This window comes from Pongo abelii, chromosome Y, assembly GCF_028885655.2.
Source record: "Pongo abelii isolate AG06213 chromosome Y, NHGRI_mPonAbe1-v2.0_pri, whole genome shotgun sequence".
NCBI classification, from domain to species: domain Eukaryota; kingdom Metazoa; phylum Chordata; class Mammalia; order Primates; family Hominidae; genus Pongo; species Pongo abelii.
Genome location: NC_072009.2, coordinates 11,824,694 through 11,846,698, shown reverse-complemented (window position 1 = coordinate 11,846,698; position 22,005 = coordinate 11,824,694). Strand labels below are relative to the sequence as shown.

The window sequence follows — 22,005 nt, the reverse complement described above, 5'->3', positions numbered from 1 at the left end:
ACCAGCTTAGCCATGACACCCTACGATTTTTTTTGTATTTTTAGTAGAGACAGGGTTTTACCATGTTAGCCAGAATGGTCTGGATCTCCTGACCTCGCAATCCACCCTCTTCAGCCTCCCGAAGTGCTCGGATTACAAGAGTGAGCCACCACCCTTGGCCTATTTTTTTTTCTTTTTTTTTTGAGATGGACTTTTGCTCTTGGTGCCCAGGCTGGAGTGCACTGGTGCAATCCTGGCTCATCGCAATGTCTGCCTTCTGGGTTCAAGCGATTCTCCTGCCTGAAAACCTTCCCAAGCAGTTGGGATATCAGGCATGCACCACCACACCTGGCTAATTTTGTATTTTTTAGTAGAGATGGGGTTTATCCACATTGGTCAGTCTGGACGGGAACTTCCGGCCTCTGGTGATCCGTCCACCTCCCCTCTCAAACTCCTGAGATTCTAGGTGTGAGCCACTATGCCTGGCCTGGTTTGTGTTTTTGATATACAATACATAAAGGTATAATTTTGAGAAATCAGCAAGTGAAATAATGGGGGCTATGCTATAAATGAGTAGGGGTTTCGTATGTTACTGAAAGTAAACTAACGTGACTTTGAACGTGTTATAACTTTAGAATGTTCAATATAATCATCACAGCAACCACAAAGAAAAGAGTAATGGCTGGTAGAAAGCTTTCTGCACTACATCCGAGAGAAGGAGCTGTGGATTTAACTGCTCTTACCAGTGGCTACCTATCCAGCCCTCTCGGCACCCTGAACAGAAACCTCAGCTGTCCCACCGTGGAGTAAATGTGGACAGCCTGAGGCACATAGCATAACTGCTTCTTCGCACAACTTTTACCATGCCAGTGGCCATGAAGCGGAAGAGACTCATCCATACCCAGGGCCTGGTGAAGCACTGGAGGCAGAAAGCAGGGACTATGTGGAGACTGAACTGAAACAAAGTTGACACAGCAACTGCCTCAACCTGTCTCTTTCTTCATGGCTACCCATGAGGTTGAAGTTTGAACTATTATTGACAAAAGACAAGACATAAAAGGGAAGATACAGTATTTGGTTCAATGAAAAGGCTGACAATTGGGAACCAGAGAAGCACCTTGTAAACTGTGGTAAATGTATTTATGACTACAAGAGATGACTAAAAATCAGAAAAAAAGCATACTGACCAGAACAGGTAGAACTTTTTCAAACAATGTCAGAAAAGGAACTCCTAGATCTACCAACACCAACTTTTCTAAGAACTCTCCTAAAAAAATGACAGGCAAACATCACAAATCCAAAAATAGCTAGACGTTTGCTGCCAGCCAGAACTTTAGAAAAATGCAGCTTCACCTCTCTCCAACCCAAAAATATGGAGCTAGTAAATTCAACCATCAAGACATTTGCAATTCTGAGACTGTTAACAGCAAAAACACAGTGAATGGCTTTCAAGAACCTGAGAAACTGGATCCTGTGGCACCAGATTAGCAGGATATGTTGGTGCACAAGGTGGCATCAGAGAAGCCCATCAGATCTTTATCAGATCTTGGTGCAAAACACGCTGGAAGAGGGAAGTGGCCCCAATACATCCATTCATATCTCAGCTGTCTGGCTCAATTACTACTTCCATGGCCACAGGCTCAGGTAATAAGGAAGGTACATTGGAATTAATGGATCCGTTAATGGCCAATGGAACAAAAAACATGTATATATCTGTTCCAAGTGTGATAGGTGGGCAAAGAAAGATTGTTGATGATGAAAAAGATCAGCCTTTTATCAAAAGGATGTATTTCCCCGTAAGGCTAACAGAAAGTGCCAGCAGGTTTAGAGACATTGTGGTGAGGAAAGAGGTTGGCTTTACTAGATATTGCTATCAACTATATCAACAGAGAAAAACTCACTAAATAAAGAAGTAATGAAAGAAATTGAGAATGCTCTGAATATGGCCACTGGGAATGACAGCAAGTTTGTGCTTCTCTGTGTAGTTAGCAGTGCCTTTTGCTGTGGTCTTCATTTTGTGTGCATTTAAGAAATGACAGAAACAGAACAAGCATTGAAATGTTGGACACCATCAAGAACTTTGTGAATACTTTCACTCTGTTTAAGAAGCCTATTGTACCAGCCAGTGGCCCAGGCATTCAACTAGGTTCTCCTATAATGCTTTTTGTGATTTGGTTTCAGGTAAAGAAAAGGCTTGGTTTCAAACCACTTGTGCAACCTTTAGACAGAGTCCAGGTGGCTATTCTACCATCACATTTCCCAAGATGATGGGTGGAGCATCTTCCAATTAAACGTTGATTGGTTGGTGAAAGCCGACAGCATGAAAGGCATGTGCCAAAGGCTTGGTTTCTCAGGTGTCTTGGGCTGCAACTTTCACCCAAGAGGTTAGGATCCCTATTAAGGAGCTTGCCTCATGTAATCCAGTTGTGCTAAAAGAAGGTAACACTCTTGTTCACTGTAACGTTATGATGGAAATGAAACAGGCCAACGTGAGAGTATGTGAAGTGATGAAGAAAATCTGGGGCTCAGCACAAGGGATAGAATCCATGTTAAAGTATGTGCCAGTTTGTCTGCTCAGGACACAAGAATTGAGCTGAGCAGAATACATAACTAGCTCCAAGATGCCCTAATCCATCTTCATAGCCCAAAATAATATTACCCATAGCTAAGTCTTGAAATGAGAACTGGAAATGTACAAGCTATTTATTTAATATGATCAAGGCATTTTACACACTCTACCTTTAAAATAAATAATAAAATAGCTTCTTGGCCCAAGTGTTATTGTTTTATACCCATATCAGCCCTAATATAAAAGCAGACTGGTAAGTACTAGACTGTTCTTTCAAGCTCTAATTTTTATTTGTGGCTACTACTATATAAAAGATCCGACTTGTCTTTTATTAGGTTTAGATGACACAAAAGCCTATAAGAATGTTTGCTTTTCTGATGTTTATATTGTAGGATGCATATCCTAATGCTTTATGAGGCACTCTCTCCTCCCCTCCCCCAAATAGAGACACAGAAACATCTGAGACAGTGTCTTGACTTTACAAAATCACACATACCTCAGAGAGACAAAGTTCTAAACTGAACATATGGTTAGAATTCATGTTGAGATATCAATTTATTTTGTTTTCTTTCATAAGTATCTAGTTCTAACCCAGTTAACATGAAGAAACCACTATATCTCTAAAAAAACTTCTGTAGTATTAGTGAATCATAGAAACATTTAGGTGGAAATATTTAAGTTTTTATGTTTATAATGTGTAGTTTTTAGGCTAACTTGGAATAGGTAATATTTAATAAGTTAAAATTCTGAACATATAGTCAAATGCTGAAACTTCTTTCAAAATAAAGGAGAAACACCTACATTATCATTGACATTTAAAATTATTAGTGTCTGCTTTTATGTGCTCACAATTTTCTAGAAAACTTTTCAAGTTTAGCTATCCAGAGCTCTCTGAAGCCTGTCCTCTTGGATTTTTATTGCGGCTTCATTACATAGGCATGATTGAATAATCTACTGGCCACAGGTGAACAATCTTACTTTTGTCACAGTATCTCTAGGCTGTTGCTTCACCAGCCAAAAATCTTTGTGGATGGTGGCAGCATTGCCCAATTTTCTCTTGGGGCTACTGAGCTAATTTTACTGACTCAGCTTGATAGGATGTGCTCAGCTCAAATTATCAGCTCAGATTCTATTACTGCTATGGGTGAGCCAGTCACAGAGTAGAGAGAGGTACCTGAGTGGCTGTTGAGTCCAGCCACTGCACACAGCTAAACAAATTGGCTGTGATAAGGTGAGCTGATACAAGTGCTAGAAGAGGTGCCAAAACCCTGCAAGTCTTTGGCTGAATCAGGCATACCACAGGCTGTTTCCTCCACAGGCACTGGAGAATGCAGTGGCATCTGAAAGCTTAGAAATGCCAGAAACTGGAGAGCCCCAGTGATGGTGTCACAGTTCTGACTTGGAACATGTTTTGATCTTGGCTTCTCTAAGGGTTGAAGCCCTTCTATTCCTTTTTTTAAAAAAAATTCTGCTAACAATGTGGCAAGTGTGGGTTCAAGTGTTTCAATCCTGTTTCTCTTACCATACTTTTAGTTGTACCGTTCAGTGGGTCATGAGTTCTTGTCCCATGTCCAGAAAGAATGACGTATGTGGGAAAATGGAGAGTAACCAAGGTAAATAAATGCTTTATTGAGTGAAGATACAGATCTCAGTAGACACAAAGTGGGTAACTCCATTTTACAAAGAGGATATACCTGCATCTGTGCAACACTCAGTAAATAAGAGACACAGAGTGACAAATTTCAGTAGACAGACAGTTTGTGTAAACATCTCTGAAGCCCTTAGTGTAGGAGAGATTCACAGTGGTTAGCTTCTATCAGCAGGAAGGTTGTTGAGATGCCTCTGCAGCCCTTAGTTAGGAGGAGACCTATCTATCTGCAGGCATGCAATCTCAGTAAGTGTATAAGTCTCAGTGAGAGGAGGCCCACAGTTGGTAGCTTCACCATGAAGACAAGTTATTTCAAAATCTGAATAAGTCTGAAGTCCATATGGGCTTCGGAGGACAGAAAGAGTGTGATGACTGGTACATTGGAGAACACAAGTGAGACAGAAAAAGACATCTAATCCAAATCCTAACCACTAACACCAATGATAAGACCCTAAAAATAACCCTAAAACACTAACTATAACCCTAATCTTAACCCCAACCAAAACCATAACCTAGCCATATCCCTAAACTTAAATGTAGCCCTACACCTCTCCCCATTCCTAAACCTACCCCTAGCCCTAAAAATACCCAAAACCCGACTTTTAACCCAAACCCTAACCCTAAACTGAACTCAATCCGAACCCTAAACCTAAAACTAAAAACCTAACCCTAAAATTGTAATACTAACACCTAACACATAATCCTAACTCCTACTTCTACCCCAACACTAACCCTAACCCTACCCTACCCCTACCTTAAAACTGTGACACAGACACTACCCATATATTGAATGACATCAACTGCAAATCCAACCCTATCCCCAACCCTAACCCCAAACCCAAATCAAATCTGGACCCTTCATTGTAACCCTAAAACTAACTCTAACACATAATCCTGAAACTGAGCATGACACTGACACTAAACAGGACCCTAAGCCAACCTTAATGCAAACTTAAATATAAACCTGAAGCTAACACTGAAACCCTAACACTAATTCTAAACACTAACCCTAACATTACTACTAACCCTAAACCAAATCCTAAAGCTAACACTCACATTATAATCCGAACTCTAACCCTGTAACACTAACCCTAACATGAACATAACCCAAACATATAAACTCTAATCTGAACCTAACCATAAACAATAACACTAACCCTAAAACTACCTCAATCCTACAACAACCCCAACCTCAAATCACCCCTTTAATTATAACCCTAATGCTAAAACACTAACCCTAACTTTAACCCTAAAACCCTATTCCTACCCAACTGCAATGCCAACCATAACTATAAATGCAGAAACCAAACCCCATCACTAACCCAAATCAAACCCTAATCAATAGTCCCTAGTCCTAAACCTAAACATAGCACTTAACAAAACCATAACACCAACTAAACCCTGAGATCTAACCCTCACCCATACTCTAACTGTAACCCCAAAACCAACCACAAATTGACCATCAACCCTAACCATAAAACACTAAGCCTAACAAAAATTGTAACAACTAGACAAAACAATATACCCTAGTTCTAAATTTTAACCCCTAATGCCAAACCAATGCCTTTATCAAAACACTAACCAAAGGTGAACACTAGACTTAAGCCTAAGCCCTAACTCAAAATCTAAGGCTGAACCTTAACCCTAACCCCCTAACCATTAACACTATGCCCTAAATCCTAAACTTCAAACAATAATCCTAACAAGTAATGAAAACCCTAACCCATAACTTTAACACTAATCCTAACCCTATCTCTACTCCAAACCCAACTCCAACACTAAACCTAACACAAACTCTAACCAAGACCAAAACCCCAAACAAGAAACCTAAACATAAACCTAACCATAATTGTAACATAATCACAACCATAATGCTAAAATTAAAAGCAAGCCCTATGCTAACACAAAACACTTCATCAACCCTAACCATACACTTTGAACCCTAGATGTAACCCTAACAATTAATAAAAACCCTAACAATAATCTTCTAACGTTTTAAACCTAAACCTAAACTTATTCCAAAATACTAAACGCTACCTTAATCCTAAGAATTCACCCTAGTCATAGAACAGAGCTAAGACTAAAACATAAATCTGAGGCTAAACTTAATTGTAACCCCTAACACAAACCCTAATCCAAACACTCAACCCTAATTGTAAACCTAAAAATAAACCCTGACCGTAAGCCTAAACATAAACAATAACCCCTAATTCTAACAGAATTTAACCCTAACCGTAAGCATAAACACTAAGTAGAAATCAAAATGCTAAACCCAGACTTAACGCTAATCCTATACTGTAACCCTAAACCTAACCCAAACCTAACATTGAGCCTCACCATAACCCTTTATCCTAACCCTAGAGCAACCTTAACCCTAACCCTAAATGCTATACAATAACCCTAAATCTAACCCTAAACCCTAAACACTAACCCTAAACTCTAAACATTAACCCTAACCCTAACACTAACTTGAAACCCTAATCAGAACCCAAATCCTAAAACCTAAACTGAATTCTTATCCTTAGCCTAGCCCTAACTCTAAGCCCTAACCCTAACAGTAACACACTAACACTATTACCCTCACCATCACCCTTGCCTTAACTCTAACTCATAACACTAACCATAACCCTGGCCATGACCCTAACCCAGAACCTAACCCTACCTGCCCTAGCTCCTAACCTGTAAGTATAAGCCTATTTTTTAACCTAAACCTAAGCATAACCCAACCCCAAACCTAACCTAACCTAAACTAAAGTCTAAACCTGATTCTAACTCTAGCCCTGAACTTAACACTAACCTTGACCACTGACCCTAATCCTAATTCCAACCCTAACCCTAGTCCTACCACAACACTAGCTCCTAAACCAACCACAGCCAAAAACCTCAATCTAACACTAACATTTGTTCTGCAATTGTAAACCCCTATCCCTAAATCCCAACTTCTACCATGTCTTTAATATTACCCCATCATCCTTCAAAAAAATTTAAATATATCCTCTATGACTATCCTCTATGCCCTAATGCCCATAAGAGTACACCAAGCAATATTTCTTTGTAATTCTAATTGAGTATTGAATTAACATATGATATCACTGGGACAAAAAGCTAAATGTTAATAAATCTGATAATTATAGACATCATAATGTTTAAACAAATAATAGTACATAGAATTAGGTACATAGTGAAGACATTACACACCAGAATGACTAAGTTCTTTTTTCAGAAAATCAATGGTTTTTCAACATTGTAAAGCCATCCCTTTTCAAGATATCATGTAAATTAAATGACGAAAAAACACTACATGTTTATCTCAACTGTTACAGAAAGTACTTAAATATAGTCAACAAATTTAATAATACAAACATCCAAAAAATGGTTTCAAATTCTTTTATATGATAAAACATCTTTATGCAAAGCACATAACAATCATCATCTGAGTTGTTGGGAACCAAAACTTTAAGATTAGGAATGCAGCATTGATGCCCACTTTCATCACTGTATTCAACACTGTTCTAGAAGTTCCATCCAGAACAATTAGAAAAGACAAATATATACCAACACATTCATATGTGAAAGAAAAAAGTAAAACTATCTACTCATAGATCTTATAAACTCATATACAGAAAATCATAAGGAACCAACAATAAATTATGAAATAATATTGTTTACAAGAGTAAACAAATTAAAACTTACAGGACTGGAATTACTCCAACTGCTCTAAAACCCACAGGGGCAGGTAGATGGGTGTGGAAGGTGGCATTGGAGCAGAGGCCGTGTTGCTACATTGGGTCCTGGGCTGCAGTGGCTGTGGGCTAACAAAAACTACTCAAGTTCCTGGGGATTCAAGTAGAATTAAAAACACAATGGATGAAGAAGAGAAAATCTACAATGGTTGTGAAAGCCCTAATGCCATGATATCAAATAGATATCTTCTGTGTCATAAATTTGTTGTAAAAGGAGAACATGCACAAACCTCAACAACAGTGAAACCCATTTGAGTGACCCAGGTCATTTTTCTGAGGAGGAAAGCATTGAGGTTAATTTGAGAGACATCTCTTCACAAGTGCAGCCAAAAGCATGCACGTATTTTACTTAAATATTTCACTAAATGTACAGTTCCATAGAGATTCCTAAATTCCCATTTTACCTGAAGCTGCACTAGAACTGCTGATGGCTGTGAACTTTCTAGATTGCTTGTAAATAAAATTCACTGTATATAAATTAAATGACTTGATATAATAAAATAAATTATAATAAGCTGTCAACACTTTTTTTTTTTTTTTGAGTTGGAGTCTCGTTCTGTCACCCAGGCTGGAGTGCAGCAACATGATCTTGGCTAACTACAAGCTCAGCCTCCTGGGTCCACGCAATTCTGCCTCAGCCTCCTGAGTAGCTGGGACTACAGGCACCTGCCACCACATCTGGCTAATTTTTTGCATTTTTAGTAAATACAAGCTTTCCCCATGTTAGCCAGGATGGTCTCCATCTCTTGACCTCATGATCCACCCACCTTGGCCTCCCAAAGTGCTGGGATTACAGATGTGAGCCACTGAGCCTGGCCAGCTGTTAACTCTTTTTAGTGTTTAAGACCTGTAGTTGAGATACTATTTTTCTTCTAGACAGTGCATTCCCTGTATGCAATGTAACTATAAAATTAATTGTAAATAAAGTTGTCTTTTGTTATTTGCATAGCAGAGTTGAAATGTGTTTGCAATGTGAACTAAGGACATTTTTACAAACTGTGAAACAAATATGCAAACTCATAGGTGGTTTTGCCTTATGCTTTGTATATGACTGTTAAAAAGAGAAATGATAACATAAAAATACTGAAAATTAGGCATAAATGAATAACTGCATTATAAAAATGTTCATAGCTTAGCCAAAATATTGATTTTTATCTAACCCTAACATGTTAAATGTTTTATCAGTGCCAATAATCCCAGCACTTTGGAAGGCCAAGTGGGGACTCTACAAAAGATACAAAAGAAATCAACCAGGTATGGTGGCTGAGGCTAAGGAGGAAGGATTAATTGACCCTGGGAGTTAGAGGTTGCTGAGAGCCATAATGGCACCTCTGCACTTTAGCCTGGGCAACAGAGAGACCCTGTCTCAACAAAAGGAATAAGATTTGATATTTCTTATATTCTTTTAAATAAAATTCAGTATTCCTTAAAAAGTGTCTGCTGAGAGCAGTGGCTTAGGCTTGTAATCCCAGCATTTTGGGAGGCCAAGGTGGGTGGATCACTTGAGGTGAGGAATTGGATACCAGCCTGGCCAACATGATGAAACCTCATCTCTACTAAAAGTACAAAAATTAGCCAGGCAGGATGGCAGGTGCCTGTAATCCCAGCTACTTGGGAGGCTGAGGCAGGGAAATTGCTTGAACCTTGGAGACAGAAGTTGCGGTGAGCCAAGGTCATGCCACTGCACTACAGCCTGAGTGACAGAGCAAGATACCATCTCAATAATAACAGTAATAATAATATAAAATAAAAATGTCTAGTCTTGACATTTTGTTTATTGCTACAATTAAAGAACTTTAAAAAAATAATTTTGGAAGGTTACTAGTTAAAATTTTTGAAGAAGTAACTGAAATATATCCAGAGGGTCAACAAGTCAATTATATGACTTAAGACATCTTGTACATTATACCTTTTGGGCAATTCAAAGTACTGTATTTTTATTGACTGTAAGGCAACACATCTTTGGCAACATTCAAAACAGAAAAAAAAAGGCTAAGAGTGGTGTGGTGGCTTATGCCTGTTATTCCAGTTCTTTGGGAGGAAAAGGTGTAGGGATGGCTAGAGTTAAAGAATTTGAAGCTGCAGTGAGCTAGGATTGTACCACCACACTCCCACCTGGGCCAGAAACAGACCCTTCCTCAAACAACAACAAAATCAGTGGTAATAATATTTTAAGCATAAATTTAACCATGGTGCAAGACTTAGACATGAAAAATTATAAAATATTGCTGAAATAAATTCCAGAAACCCTAAATAGATGTAAAGACACTCTCCATGTTTCTGGATTAAAAGGTGATATTTTGTATGATAGCAATAATACACAAAGCAACCTACAAATTCACTGTGATTCCTATGAAACACCAAAATTCTTTTGGCAGAAATGGGCAAGCCAGTCATAACATTCATATACATTTCAAGGGATTCTGAGTAGCCAAATATTCTGGAAAACAAAAACCAACTTAGATCTCAATTTCAAATATTATTACAAAGGAATTGTAATAAAAAGACTATAATATTAGCATAAGGACAAACATATAGATCAATGGAACTGAATGTTGAGTCTAAGAATACCTCCCTAGTCAATTGATTGTTGACATGTAGCAAAGACCATTAAATTCAACAAATGCTATTAGACAACTGACAACTCAAATTCAGACAAAGAAATTGTACTTTATCCTCATTACATGTAGAGAAATTAATTCAAAATGCTTCAAAAGCCTCAAAAGTTAACTCAAAATGGTTCAAAAAGTTTAATATGTAAACATATTAGAGATAAAAATGTAAACTCTAGAAGAAAACATAGCGATAAATGCTCATAACCTTGGATTTAGCAGTAATTTCTTAGGTGTGATAGTAAAATCACAGGCAAATAAAGAAATAATTTCCTCAAATTAAAAACTTTTGTGCAACAAAAGACACTGACAAGAAAGTGAAAAGACATGTCACAGAAAGAAAGATTTGCACATTATATATGTGACAACAGTCTGTTATCCACAATATATAAAGAAATTGTATAACTCAACAACATAAAAGAAATAATCCAATTACAAAATGAAGAAATAGTTGAATACACACTTCACCAAAAACACACATATGGAAAACAAGCACATAAAAATATGAACAGTAAAATATGTAAGTTCTATTCCATCAAATGTTTAATATATTAGCTTTTCTCATAATCATATGATTCTGTGTGGTAAAATTACCACTTTTTATCTCTATCTGAGGAACAGACAAGGTAACAATACTGCTTGGGGGTAAGTTTCCTTGGATGAAAAAATAATACATAGCAAAAATGACATTCTGAAATGAAGACTTTCCTGATGAACTAGAGTTTCGAATAAATGTTACCATTTGTATCTCAGCCTCCAGAGGTCAAGAATTTGGGAGACTTTTTCTCTCAGCTGAAGCCAGTGTTAAAGTGAAATGGAACTGTGATTGCACTTTCATGTAGAAATAATGTATTTCCTGATATGGTAGTTATGTAGTGGTAACCTGAGAGAGTGTTCCTGCTTTAGATAAAACACACTGGGATATTTTGCACGAAGCTGCAAATCTGTCACAGCACTAACTGCTGGGAAATCTGGAAAAAAGATGAAGTATACTAACTGCTACTGCAAGTTCCTTAGAAGTATGAAATTATTTGGAAGTAAACTACTTTTAAATGAAAACAACCATGTCAATACCATGAAACTAAAACAGAGAAAATAACCTCAAATTTCATTACAGAGGCTAAATCCAATGCAAATGCAGATCACTGGAAGTTGTAAAACTAAGGGCCCTGGTAAGAGTAGAAACCTTATGTATTACATGTGTTACATCTGCATGATGAGTGTTACAAAAGTAATTATGGGTGTTATATTAGTGTTATGGTTGTTCTATTTGTATTACAAATGTTATATGAGTATCATGAGTGTTATTTTAGTATTACAGGTGTTACATCAGTATTATAGTCAATACATCAAAATTACAGTTGTTACATTTGAATTGTGCATGGTATTTTGGTATCATGAATGTTACAGTTGTATTAGAGGTGTCAGGACAGCATTACAGGTGTTACATCAGTATTATCAATGTTTTATTTGTATTGCAGATCATGTATCATTATTATGAGTGTTACAATTTTATCATGAGTGTTAGATTAGCATTATGGTTGTTATATTTTTATTGTGGATGGTACATTGGTATTATGAGTGTTTCATTACTGTTATGAGCATTACACTTGTCGTATGAGTGTTATATGAGTATTACAGGTGTTACATTTGTAGTACTGATATTACATCTGTATTATAGGGGCTGTGTTAGTTTACTGATGTTATGTTTGTATTACAGATGATATAATTTTATGAAGAATGTTATATTTGTGTCACAAGTCCATGACGTTGACTTTGCATTGTGGCCACCATGCCTTAAGTGTGGGGATGGACCTTGGGGAGCACTAAAAAACATATGACTTTTTATTTCTAATGTTCCACACAAAGCCATTTTACTAGGCCCTTGATGCTCAACAGTCATAGGAAGGTTTTTATTTATCTCTGCCTCTGGCTGTCCCTGAGGGAGGCAGAATTGCTAGGGTGCGTGCTGAGGTGAATGCAGCTCTTGTCCTCTGCTGCTGCAAGAGGTGAACAGTCGAGCACTCCCAGGGTCTGAAAAGGGTGCTCGCGCACCCCAGTGCAGGTGGATGATGGAACTGCAGGACCCACGTGGTCACAGTGCCGCAGGAGCCAGTGGGCTCCCTCCTGGCTGGCCTGTGGCATCAAGTAACGGCAGAGTTCAGATTGTTCTGCACCATCATTTTGACAATTCAAACTGAAATGGAGCCTATTATCCTGTTTTTTTTTCCTTCTAAAAATAATGAAGGAACCAATAACTGGAAACCACAGAAAATAACATGAATGCAGATGCAAACTTTACTTCTTATACAAAAATGCCCTCAACATAGTCCTGAGACTTAAAATGTGAAAAAAAAAATGCTTTCTCATATTAAAAGTTCGAACTTTGTGAAAAATGTTGTTCAGTAATAGACAAGCCACAGATTGAGAAGAAATATCTTCAAAATAGAGATTTAAGCAAGAACTTGCACTCAAAATACACCAAGAAAGTTTGAAACTCAAAAATAGAATAGACTTTCCAAATAAAAATGGATCAAGAGCTGAGCAGATAACTCACCAATGAATATATACAAACAGCAAGGAAACAAAAAGACATTCAATCTCATATATCATTGCAGGACTGAAAATCACAAGGATGAGAGAGCATGCCCATCTATATTTGCTAGTACTGCTAAACTGTTTTTAAAATGACAAGCGATTTTCTGGAGGATAAACAGGGATTCCTTCATTTCAGGTGGAATGCAAGATGGTGGGATATCAGAATACATTACCACAAAATTTGCATCTTTGGTATAAGGCTTATTTTAAACTCATTATTTTCAGAAAATGCAGACACAGGGGAAGTTCTGAAAGCAGAGAAGAAGTTACCCTTTTGTAAGGGAAATTTATGTCTAATAAGGAAATCTCCATTTTAATGAGGCTTTCTTTCCCTTCCTTCCTCCCTCTTCCTTCCCTCCCTCCCTCTCTCTCTCTCTTTCTCTCTCTCTTTATTTCTTTCTTTCCTCTTTTCTTTCCAACAGAGTCTCACTCTGTTGCCCAGGCTGTAGTGCAATGGCATAATTTCAGCTCAACACAAACTCCACCTCCCGGGTTTAGGAGATTCTCCTGCTTCAGCCTGAGGAGAAGCTAGGACTTTAGGCATGTGCCATCATACCTGGCTAATTTTTTAGTATTTTTAGTAGAGACAGGGTTTCACTCTGTTTGACAGGATGGTCTCCAAATCCTGACCTCATGATTCACTCAACTTGGCCTCCCAAAATGTAGGGATTACAGTGTGGGAAGAAACCCCAGCCAAGACTCCCTTTCAATACTAATAAGAGAAAGATGATTAAATCAATAGAGGTTCTTATTAAGAGACTTCCAGAAACACCCTAAAAAATATATACAGAAATGGTACTTTACCAGCTATGTGAGTATTCCCTAATTATGTCAAGCGAACACCTAAAAATAGCCATTACAATATTTATGCTGGATTTTGACTACAATTTTAGAATGAATTCTATAAAATTTATATTTAGATATGTCTTGTGTATGTTTGTATTTTTATATATGTGATATTTTCACGTCTCTGAATGTCAACGCAAAATTAATTTCTAAAATTATTTTAAAGTGCTGTGTTCTAAATTGGCTTGGAAAAAAATTAGCACTTATTGGTTAAATATTTCTAAAACATGCAGAAAATATAGGAACTAATCTAAATGTTTTTCAAGTGCAGATTATTTGGAAAAATCTTTGGTAAGTAAAACTAATCTAATATTTTTTGCTTAGTAAAACAAATATGTATTTGGAGTTGTCACTGTTCAACATAAAACAGACATACATTTTTATTCTATTTACTTACCAAAAAAATTGATATTATATTCACTCAATATTTTAAATCTTAAAACTTATAGTTTCATTCAAATTAAGTTGCCATTCCTATGACCAACATTATTGTGATAATAATTATGTGTTATAGTAAATCTGCCTAATACTAATTTATAAAATCTTTCTGGTAATTTGTAACTTTAAAGTTATGATAAACAAAATATGTTTATAAAATATCTAGATCATTTATAAATAAAATAAAAAAGTAATTACAAAACATAAATTGAAGCTTATGTACTGTAGCTTCTTTTTTCTTTTTTATTTTTTTGAGATGGAATTTCCTCTTGTTGCCCAGGTTGGAGTGGAATGGCATAATCTCAGCTCACTGCAACCCTGCCTACCAGATTCAGGTGATTCTCCTGCCTCAACCTCCCTAGTAGCTAAGATTATAGGCACACACAGCTAATTTTCTTGTACCTTTAATGGAAACAGGGTTTCAGGATGTTAGCCATGTTTGTCTCAAACTCCTGACCTCAGGTGGCCCACCCACTTCAGCCTCCCAAAGTGCTGGGATTACAGACATGAGCCACCAATCCTGGTGCTCTAGCTTCTTACTTTGAGAGATATTAAAGATATTTTGATCTGCTTAAAAACATCCTTTCTACAATAATGAGACATTATACTATGAGAAAATATATGCCTCTAAAAATTAAGATATAGTTTGTTCATAAATTATGTAACCTACTCTGGAATGCTAATATATGACAAACAGATTTTTTGGGAACAAGCCCCATAAAATCCAGCCATAAACTGGCCCCAAAACTGGCCATAAACAAAATATCCTGCACTGTGACATGTTCATGATGACCATAACACTGGAAGATTGTGGGTTTACTGGAAGGAGGGCAAGGAACACCTAGCCCCACCACCCAGGGTAGAAAACAACTTAAAGACATACTTAAGCCACAAATAATAGCATAAGTGATCTGTGCCTTAAGGACATGCTCCTGCTGCAGTTATCAAGCCCAACCTATTCCTTTAATTAGGCCCATCCCTTTGTTTCCCTTAGCAGATACTTTTAGTTAATTTAATGTCTATAGAAACAATGCCAATGACTGGCTTGCTGTTAATAGATATGTTAGTAAATCTCTGTTTGAGGCTGTCAGCTCTGAAGGCTGTGAGACCCCTGATTTCCCAAATCACACCTCTACATTTGTTTGTGTTGTCCTTAATTCCTCTAGTACCACTGGGTTAGGGTTTCCCTCACTGAGCTGGTCTTGGCAAATGGTGTCCATTGTGGGGGCTTGAATCCAGGTTGAAGGGTCACCAGAGTAATCATTTGAGAAGGTGGAACTAGCTGGAGGACACCTGAGTACTCTTAAAAGAATCCCCATGGTGAGTAAGAAGGGGAGCTCAGAAGCATCAGGGTAACAATGGGAGAAGTGTGAGGTGTGGTTCATTCCACCTTGGAAATTTTTTATACTGATGATGAGGAGGAAGGAGAATATAGGCAAGTAAGAGAAGAGGTTACAGAGAATGTTTATTTGCCAGCTAAAGCTAAAGTGGCAAAGGAAGGAGAGGTTCATCCCTACCCTTCTGCATGCCCTCATTATTAGTTTGAAGAAAAATACCCTCCAGATCTTTCTTTTCTGAAGGACACTGGGTGAAAAGTAGTTGTCCAGTGACTGTTTGAGCAGTGCCTTGAGTGACTGCTCTTAGTTCTATTCAGGCAGGAATTCAACAAGCTAGATGAGGGGGTGACTTAGAGGTTTGGCAGTTGCCTGTTAGAACACACCCTTGAGATCAACAGGAAATGTTATGGCTACATTTGAACCTTTTCATTTTAAATTACTCAAAGAATTTAATCAGCTATAAATCAGTATGGACCAGGTTCTCCTTTTGTAATGGGACTGTTAAAGAATGTTGCTGTTTCCAGTTGGATGATTCCTACTGAATGAGACACTCTTACTCAAGCTTGTCTAACTCCTGCTACGTTCTTACAATTTGAAGCTTGGTTGGCAGATGAAGCTTCCATTCAGGCTGCTAGCAATGCCCAGGCCCAACCTCAAATTAATATAACTGCAGACCAACTTTGGGTGTTGGCGGCTGGGCTGGTTAAGATGCACAATTGGTCATGAAGGATGATGCCACAGAACAGCTTAGAGGTGTGTGCATTAGAGCTTGGGAAAAAATAACTTCAGGTGGAGAACAATATCCTTTCTTTAGTGCTATAAAACAGGGACCCAAAGAACCCATACACTGATTTCATAGCTCAGTTACAGGAGTCTTTTAAAAAGATGACTGCAGGTTTGGCTGCTCAGGATGTAGTGTTGCAGTTATTAGCTTTCAGCAATGCTAATCCCAATTGCCAGGCTGCTCTGTGACCTATCAGAGGGAAAGCACATTTAGTTGATTATATCAAGGCCTATGATGGTAACGGAGGCAATCTGCATAAAGCTACTTTGTTTGCACAGGTAATGGCAGGACTGAGAATGGATAAAAGAAATACTCCATTTCCTGGAGCTTGTTTTAACTGTGGGAAGCATGGTGATACTAAAACAGAATGTAGAAAAAATCAGCGAGTCAGGCCACCAGATAGGGGAAAAAGAAAACTGCTGAGCATGAAATATGTGCAAAATGTATAAAAGGAAAACATTGGACTAATCAGTGTCACTCTAAGTTTGATAAAGAAGGGAACCTGATTTTGGGAAATGCCATGAGGTTCCCATCCCAGGCGCTGTTCTAAACTGGGGCTTTTCCAGCTCAGGCTCTTCCTTCACCCCTGTACAATGTCTGTCCACCGCCACAGCTGGTAGTGCCCCAGTAGATTTATGTTGCACAAAAGCTGTGAGCCTTGTGCCTGGGGAACCCACACAAAAGGTCCCAACAGAAGTCTGTGGACCCTTGCCAAGGGGGACAATAGGATTACTTCTAGGCAGGTCTAGTTTAAGTTTAAAAGGGGTATAAATACATACAGGGGTCATTGATTCAGATTATAATGGGGAAATTAAAATTGTTTTATCTCCTGTTCCCTGGAAAGCAGAGCCAGGAGAGTGTATAACACAGCTCCTGATTGTGCTATATGTGGGAATGGGAAAATGTGAAATTAAACAAACAGGAGGACTTGGAAGCACAAATAAACAAGACAAAGCAGCTTACTGGGTAAATCAAATTACTGATAAGCATCCTACCTGTGAAATAACTATTGAGGGAAAGAAATTTAAAGGTTTGGCAGATACAGTAGTGGACATTTCAATCATTTCTCTACAGCACTGTCTATCTTGATGGCCAATTCAACTTGCTCAATTTAACATAGTTGGAGTTTGTAAAGCACCTGAAGTATATCAAAGTAGTTCTATTTTGCATTGTGAAGGGCCTGATGGACAACCTGGGACTATTCAACCAATTATAACTTCTGTGTCTATAAATTTATGGGAAGAGATTTATTAAAACAATGGGGAGCACAAGTTCTAATTACAGAACAATTATATGGCCCTCAAAGTCCACATATGATGTATGAAATGGGGTATGTCCCTGGTATAAGGCTATAAAAAAACTGCAAAGATTGAAACAAAATCTTCAAGTGGAAAGATGAAGTTCTCACCAAAGATTAGAAAACAATTTTTCATGGCGACCATTGTTAAGCCTCCAGAAACTATATCTCTAAAATGGATAAGAGATAATCCAATTTGGATAGAAAAGTGACTGCTAAGTAAAGAGAAACTGGAGGCTCTAGAGAAATTAGTTACTGAACAATTAGAAAATGGGCATATAGCTCCAATATTTTCCCCTTGGAATTCTCCAGTTTTCATAATGAAGAAAAAATCAGGTAAGTGGAGAATGTTAACTGACTTAAGAGCTATCAATTCAGTTATACAATCTATGGGAGCATTGAAGCCAGGATTGCCTTCTCCTGCTATAATTCCAAAAAAAAATTGGCTTTTGATAGTCATAGATTTAAAATACTGTTTCTTTACTATCACTCTAGCTGAGCATGACTGTGAATGGTTTGCATTTACAATTCCTGCAGTAAACAACCTGCAGCCTGCTACATGTTTTCATTGTTTTACAGATGGGTTTAGTAATGGTAAACTTCTTATTCTCAGTCAAAAAGTGAAGTTTTTTCAGACTCCCTATACTTCTGCTCAAAAAGCAAAGCTTGTTTCTGTAATTGAAGTATTTACTGCTTCTGATATGCTTATTAATGTGGTTTCTGATTCTTCATAGGTGTTTCATTCCACACAGTTAATTGAAAAGGCTCAGTTATGATTTCATACAGATGAATAACTGATACCTTTATTTACCCAATTGCAAACAGCAGTTAGAAGTAGAATGCACACATTCTACATCACTCATGTTAGGGCTCATATACCTCTTACAGGACCTTTGACTGAAGGGAATCAAATGGCTGATCACCTAGTTGCTAATGCAATATATAATGCTACATACTTTCACATTTTAACCCATGTTAATGCCTCTGGTCTCAAATGCAGATACAGCATTACCTGGAAAGAAGCTAAAGCTATTATCCAGTGATGTCCAAGTTGCCAAATGGTACATTCCTCATTTTTTATAAGAGGAGTTAATCTTCAAAGATTGGATGCTAATTCTCTTTGGCAAATATATGTCACACATGTTTCCTCATTTGGGAGAATGTACATGTATGTGTGGACACCTTTTCTCACTTTGTCTGGGCTACTTGCCCATCAGGAAAGTCTTCTGCCTGTGTCAAACATCACCTTTTGCAGTGTTTTGCAGTGATGGGCATTCCAGCTTCTATTAAAACAGATAATGTACCAGGCTGTACTAGCAAAGTTCCAGCTACATTTTTCTCTATGTGGAATATTAAACACATCACTGTATCCCATACAATTCTCATGGACAAGCCATAGTGGAAAGAATGAATGTTTCCCTAAAAGAGCAGTTGCAAAAGCAGAAAGGGGGAAATAGAGGATATGGAACCCCACAGATGCAACTGAATCTAGCATTATTAACTTTAAACTTTTTGAGCCTCTCCAAAGACCAAATGTTATCAGCAGATGAACAGCATCTCCAGCTGCTGATAAAACAGCCAAGGAAAATAGATTCAGAAAACAGAGAGCCAAGTAAAGAAACAACAGAAAAATGAACAATTTTGCAGTATATTGGAAATCTCTCCTGTCTTAGAAGCTTCATTAGAGAAACAAAGCTTCAGTATTCCCATGGAAAGATAGAATGGACCACTTGTGAAAGATACATTTTTCAGCCCTCTAAATATTTATAACTAAACTATGAGCCTCCAGTCAGTGAAATGATTTTAATGTCCTCCACCAAGTTTTGACTTAAAAAACAACAACAACAAAGAAAAACTACTGAAAAGAGTCAAACAGATTCTTAATACTTTTGAAGCCTACCTTAAAAGTAATCTTCTCAGGCCAGGTGCAGTGGCTCATGCCTGTAATCCCAGCACTTTAGGAAGACAAGGTGGGAAGATCACAAAGGCAGGAGATTGAGACCATTCTGGTTAACACAGTGAAAACCCATGTCTACTAAAAATACAAAAAAAAAAAAAAAAAAAAGCTGGGCATGGTAGTATGTGCCTGTAGTCCCAGTTATTCAGGAGGCTGAGACAGGAGAATTGCTTGAACCCAGGAGGCAGGAGTTGCAGTGAGCCCAGTTTGCACCACTGCACTCCAGCCTGGTGACAAAGCATGACTCCATCTCAAAAATAATAATAATCTCAAAAGACAGTTGCTATCCCTGCAGCTTAATACATGAAAAGCTATCTAGGGAAAGACTGAGAGAAGAACTTCATTTATATGACAAATAAAGGGGGCATTTACTACCTCCTGGAATGTATTAAAAACCCACAAAATATTCCAGACATGTGGTGAGTAAAGAATGTCACTTGTTAACAGGCCCAGGATTTTCATGTTTTTTGGACCTCAAGAAGAGTAAAGTTTACCCAACTCATAGGTATTTGAAAGTAAAAGCCATAGTTGTTCTTGGCTTTAAGAGTTTTTATCAGAGGTTCTTCCTGAAGAAGAGTTTCATAAAAGTCAATTTAGAGAGACTATTTAAAAATAATTATTTTTGCTGCACTTTAAACAAATACTTAGGCTAAATATAAAATTATAGTTCATTTTACTATTTTCAACTCAGGCCTAACATTCTTTGTTTATTTACAGTAATAAATGAAGAGAGAAAAAATGTGTTTCAAATCTTTTCTTTCTTTTTTTTTTTTTTTTGAGATGAAGTTTCACTCTTGTTTACCAGGCTGGAGGGCCAGTGGCACTATCTCGGCTCACCACAACCTCTGCCTCCTGAGTTCATGTGATTCTCATGACTCAGCCTCCCAAGTAGCTGGGATTACAGGCATGTGACACCATGCCTGGATAATTTTGTATTTTTAATAGAGGCAGTGTTTCTACCTGTTGGTTAAGCTGATTTTGAACTCCCAATCTCAGGTGATCTTCTCACCTTGGCCTCCTGATGTGCTGGGATTATAGGTGTGAGCTACCTCAACTAGCCTATATGTTTCAAATCTTATCACATATTTGCCATTATATTCTCATTAGTTGTCTTTAGTATTTGCCTATATGTTAGACTAACCCTGTTGATTCCTGTAAGCCAGCCAGAAATCTCTAGCTGCAGCTAGGTTGAAAATATAAAAAGATTAATATTGCAAAATATGTAACAATATATTTGTTGTGGGCAATTACTCTACAAATCTTGCCAGGTAATAAGGGTACATAGTGGACTCATAATTGAGGGGTATTTGTGTTTTTGGGGATAAGACCAAGGAAGCTAAGCCAAGTCAAGCCCCATGCACCAAAAACTTGTCAAGCATATCTATAGCTATTAGTTATAAGGGCATGTCAGCAGCCTCAGAATATTTAAGCTATCCTTTTCCTCAACTTGTCTCATTTTAACACTTTATATTTTGATAACCCAAATTGTTTCTTCTCACATAGAGGCAATCAAACAAATTGTACTGCAAATGAAACCACTTATGTAAACACCATGGTTTTGAAAAACCTTACCCTAACCTCAGTGTGAGCTACAGCTGTTGTATTTCCTTACATGGCAACACTTCCTAGCAAAAAGTAGCTAGAAAGATCAATGCTCAATCTTCCTAACAGCAATTAGTGTTTTCACATCTGCAGGGGACAATGAGAGAGGAAACTTAGTTAGGAGGTGTCCTTGGTAAAACTTCTTTAAACAGAGATGTAGCCTACAAAAATAGGCTACAGGCACAGGTTAGTAAACTTGCACACACATTCACTCCACTCATATGAAGAAGCGAGGCCTAAGATAGACATATCTTGTTCCTTGTGCAGAAACATATACCCACAATAAAACTGATTAAGAAAAAAGACCCAGTATCAAAAGACCTTTGCCTTTTGTTTTTGTATTCTTTTTTGTTGACAGTTTTCTTCTTTGATTTGCTATAGGGCACATACTATTTGTCTTTGAATCTCTATGTTGCCTGTGGGGCTTCCTGTTTCTCAGCAGTACTTAAGATTTGGCTGAGGGATGACATAACATCTCGCCATGAAAGAACAAACACTTGGGTAAGAGTTTGGAAAGCGTCTGTACACTCATCACGGTTATCAGAATATTTTTCTAGGTGCCATTCTATTTGTTTAAGGTCTGGTAATAAGAAGA

At 37.7% G+C, this 22,005-nt stretch overlaps 1 long non-coding RNA gene across 1 annotated transcript in view; it reads right to left on the bottom strand.

Moving 5' to 3' along the window:
- LOC134760967 (uncharacterized) overlaps positions 1-20,125 on the bottom strand; it is a 104,699-nt gene extending 84,574 nt beyond the window's left edge. The window contains exon 1 of the long non-coding RNA XR_010139092.1: positions 19,752-20,125. This is a non-coding gene — a long non-coding RNA (uncharacterized LOC134760967). The remainder of the gene's footprint in view (positions 1-19,751) is intronic.
- Between the last annotated feature and the right edge of the window lie 1,880 nt (positions 20,126-22,005).